This window comes from Elephantulus edwardii, unplaced genomic scaffold (genome assembly GCF_000299155.1).
Source record: "Elephantulus edwardii isolate Elephantulus edwardi_28Jun2011 unplaced genomic scaffold, EleEdw1.0 scaffold00046, whole genome shotgun sequence".
Lineage (NCBI taxonomy): Eukaryota > Metazoa > Chordata > Mammalia > Macroscelidea > Macroscelididae > Elephantulus > Elephantulus edwardii.
The window spans coordinates 17107710-17112846 of NW_006399796.1; positions in this window are offsets into that span (position 1 = coordinate 17107710).

The window sequence follows — 5137 nt, forward strand, 5'->3', positions numbered from 1 at the left end:
AGAAAGCATCAAAAGAAGACAGAGATACACACAATCACTGTACCAGCAAGAACTGACGGACACTGAAAATTTTCGGAAAATACCATATGAAAAGGAGCCACTGTTAGTGAAGGAGGAAGTGGAATCTGCACTGAAGGAATTGGCTAAAAATAAGGTCCCAGGAATCGACAGGATACCCATTGACTTTTTTTAGTTAACAGATGCATCCTTTTATGTATCTAGAGAGATACCTTTGCTAAAGAAGCTGATTATTTTTTAAAAAAAATTATTTTTATTTTATTATTTGTGTGTGTGTGTGTACCATCAAATCAGATCTGACTGGTACAGAAGGAAATTGTCCCTCCTTATCCGGCAGAGCATTTGGTAGATTTGAACTGTGTGTTTCTGGGCAGAAGCTGATTATTTTCTACTCTCTTTCATTCTTTTTGATTGGCTGGAAAATATCAACCAATAAAACAACTGCCCTGGACCCAGAAATGATTTGACCATTGTTTATTAGCCTCTTTTTGATGCAAATGGTAGAGCTGCCTAGACAACAAGAGACATACCATTTCTGGATTATTGCCTGAGTGCAATAGATAAATGTCAATCCAACATAAACAGTATCATTTTAGGGAACTATTGTGGTGGATTTTAATAATAACATGTAAGTATCTAGCCATATTATTTGTCGAAAATAATTAAGCCATTGTTGCATTCCAAAGCAAAAATAGTTGTTAGAAGAATTACAGGATAAAAAAATGGAAATAAAAATAAATGTATATTACTATTTATGAACATAATCTTGGTATGACATTGATCTCACTAAGCATTATATTAAAGGCAAACACTGCAAAGAAAATTGCTGACAAATTTGATTATAAGACTGCAAGAGTGTAAGTATTTTAATTATTTTCAAAATAAACGTGTGTCAAAATGATAGATAATGCTATGATGCAATGCAAATCCTTTAGAAAACCAATTTAGGTTAAGGTTTATGTTCACAGTTCTCTTACAAACTGTGAAGTCAGACATACCAGAAGAACAAGAAAGAACAGTCTGTCAACACTGATCATGGTTGTAAACTACAGAAACCAACTCAGGTTAAAAGTTAATGAACTGAGAGAATATAGAAAAATGGAATGGAAAAGGATGTAGATTCAGAACAGCAAGGCCATAGGAAAGTCTCTCTAGAAGGTCTTACTGATTTCTGAATGCTGTCACTGGAATAAATGAATTAGACTCCTTGCCCTTAAATTAATTTCTACTCATTGAGACCTATAGGGCAGAATAAAATTACTCCATACAGTCTCCATCTTTGTAAATCTCTATGGGAGCTACAACACATCTTTCTGCAACAGAGCAGCTGGTAAGTTGAAACTGAGAACGATTTCACTATATCAAAAGCACTCCTTGAATAAATAACCTTTCCAAAATAGAAAAAAGGCACCCAACATTGCTGTTTAGTTAGAACTAATTCATAGTTTATCCTCAAGCAGATTTTCAAAGTCTGTAAATTGCACTGAAGGCGATTGTCCATTGTTCTCCCATGGAGCAGCTGGTGGGTTTGAACTGTCTATACTTGGGTTGGCAGTGTAACTTCTTACCATTAAGCCAAAAAGCTCCCTTGTATTAGAAATTCAAGACATATACAATGGTTTGTAACAAGTGAGCACTGCTTAAAAACAAATATTAAAATATTGTTGTTGTTATCATCATTATTGATTTATTTGCCTTTCATGTTTTCAGGCATAGAAAGGTGTACAACACATTTTATACTAAGATGAACATTTGACTAATTGATGACAGATATGAACTGTAACTAACTGTTCAGACTTATTTGAAAATTCAGCTTTAAAGACAGAATAATGAATAGAATTTAATCTCAGAACATATCATGGATATTAAGAAATACATGTTGTGGTTGTTATTATGTGCTGTCAAGTCATCTGCGACTCTATATACAACAGCTATATACTCTATATATAACAGCTATAGAGTATATATATACTCTATATACAACAGCTCTTTATCTTGCCCTGTCCTGAGTCAGTTTCACTGACTCTGACACACTTACCCCCATTGCCCTAATTACTGTATCAACCTATCTCATTCAGGATCTTCCTATTCTGTTCCTCCACCCTTCCAAGCATGATGTCCTTCTCCATTGATCGGTCCCTCCTGGCCACATGCCCAAAGTATGTGAGACAGAGCTTCAAAATCCTAGTTTCCAAGGAGAAACTTGCTTTGACTCTCTTCAAGACAGATCTATTTGTTTTCTTGGCAGCCCATGGTATGTTGAAGACTCTTCTCCAGCACCACAACTCAAAGCCATCAATTCTTCTTCTGTCATCCTAGTTATTGTCCAGCTTTCTGATGCATAGCAAGGAATTGTGAAGATTATGGATCAGATACACCTTAGTCTCTAGACTTACATCATTGCTTCTCAGTCCTGTGGGAAGGTCCCTGACAGCAGACTTATCCAGTACAATTCATCTTTTGATTTCCTGACTGCTGGTGCCAAGAGTGTTGACTATAGGGCTAAGCAAGCTGTAATTGTTAGCAACCTCGATCTCTTCTCCATCCATCATGGTGCTCCCAATTGGCCCAGTGGTGAGAATCTTTTGTCATCTTGATGTTGAGCTTCATCCATATTAAGACTACAGTCCTTCACCTTTTGCTGTCTTTCAAGTCCTCCTCAATTTCAGCAAGGAAGGTTGTGTCACCTGCATAACGTAGGTTCCTAGATGAATCTTCCTCTAATCCTGATGCCACATTACTCCTCATAAAGCCCAGCGTCCCAAATGATCTATTCTGCATATAGATTGAAAAGATATGGAGACAAGATGCAATCCTGATGTTCTCACTTCCTGATTTTGAACCATGTAATATGTCCCTGCTCTGTTCTGAGGACTGCTTCCTGGCCCAAGTATAGGCACAATCAAGTGTTCTGGGATTACCATTATTCTCAAGGTTAATCACAATTTTTTGTGATCCACACAGTCAAATGCCTTTTCATAATCAATGAAATATAGATAGATATTGCTCTAGTACTCTTTGCTTTCTGCCAAAATCCAGCAGACATTAGCGATAAAGTCTCTGGTGCCACGGCCTCTTCTAAACCGAACTTGTATTTCTGGTAATTCTCTGTCACTGTACTGTTCCAGTCATTTCTGGATAATCTTCAGCAGGGTTTTGATTATGTGTGATATGACTAATATGGTATGATGATTTCCACACTTTGTCAGGTCACCTTTTTTTTTTTTTTTTGGAATGGGAATATAAATATAAATATGGATCTCTTCCAGTTAGTTGGTGGCCAGGTAGCTACCCTCTAAATTTCTTGGCACAACCTGGTAAGCATGTCCAGAGCAGCATCTGTTTGTTGAAATATGTCAATTGGCCAATCTAGACTTGTTGAAATATGTCAATATGTCAATCTAAAGGAGACATGTTGTTTGTTGTTGTTAAGTGCCATGGAGTCGCAGGTGACTCATAGCGACCCTATGAAGGAGAGTCCTCGACGCTTGGGTGCCTTTCATCCTCTCTCCAGGTTCATAGGGTTTCCGGAGGCAAGCTATTATGGAAGTGGATGCCACTCCTCCTTCCAAGCAAAGGATACATAGTGTAGTGCAAAAGGCGAACAGAGACACTATGCCACAAGACAACTGTCCTAGAGCAGAAGCTCAGGGACAAGAAACTTTCCCCAGTACTGCCTGAGACAAAAATCCTTCCCTGCATCTGATACACGGGATTTGGGCTTAAATTCTTCTAAATGTGAGATAGAAATCAGCAGGAGAGACCAGTGACACTGTGAGGTGCAAGACATCACAGAATTGACTTGGGGCATAAGCCATCATATCAAAGGGTGGCTGGAGGGGAGGAAAGTTCTAGACAGGGTAGGAGGGAGTGAAAATTATGCTAATATTTAGGGAAAGATGAGAGACAAGACACATATGCAAGGGAGGGCATTGCATATGTGGTTATCTCTGTAAGGGGAAGTGTCTTTCATTTGCTCCTTTCACTAAAGTGGTAGTCTGTCAGATGTTGTTTCCAAATAAGCATCCAAACGAAGACAGACTAGGAAGAAGGATTAGCCATCCACTTCCAAAATATAACAGGCCTTCCAAAACCCTACGTAAAATAGAGCACATAGAGTGGAGGAACAGTTATGGCAACTGAGGCTGAGCCCTCAAATTTGGAAACACAGAGGAGAAACAGTTGTAAGCAGAAGCTAATGATTGGAACGTGGAATGTAAGAAGTATGAATGTAGAAAAACTGGACATTGTTAAGAAAGATATCTAACACATAAATATTGACATATTAAGTATTGACAAAATGACATGGGTTGGCATGGGACATTTTGAACCAGATAGTCATAAAATCTACTATGCTGGAGATGAAAAGGTAAGAAAAAATAGGGTCATTTTCATAGTTAAAAAGGCCATTTCTAGATCCATCTTGAAATACAATGTTGTGACAGGAAAATATCCATACGCATACAAGGAAGACCTGATAATACTATTATCACTCAAGCTTAAGCATCAACAACCAGAGACAAAGAAGAGGAAATAGATGATTTCTACCAAGTAATGCATAACTATATATGTTAAATGAAATTTTAAAAGTTTATCATCACTAGTAATCAATGAAACAAAAATTAAAACTGTTTTTCCCTAATCTGATTGACAAAGATTTAAAAAAAAGAGAGAGAGAATCATACTATTTGTTAAGGCAAAGTCAGGCACTCATATAATGCTGGCAGCAGAAATCAATTTTGCAAAGTATGTAAAAAGGTTTAAGAATATACATATGTTGCACTTCTATTCCTAGGTGTTTATGCAAAGGAAATTATCAGTTAAATGGAATGATACATCCACAAAAGATTTTTCAATGCAGCATTTATTGCTATATTTATGAAGGGGGAAAAGAAAGCAAACTGAATGGTCCAAAATAGGCCATAGATTCACTAAAGCATAACAAATCCAAATGATGTAGTATAATAAAGGCATTAAATTATGTTATTGCAAATATTTATTTTTATATGGAGATTCCTGTTACTTAGAAAATCACAAAATTTTATGTATATATAGTTTTGTGTACCATTAAGTCAGCACCAACGTATAGCTGACTCTCTAGTAAGTGTTGTTGTTGTTA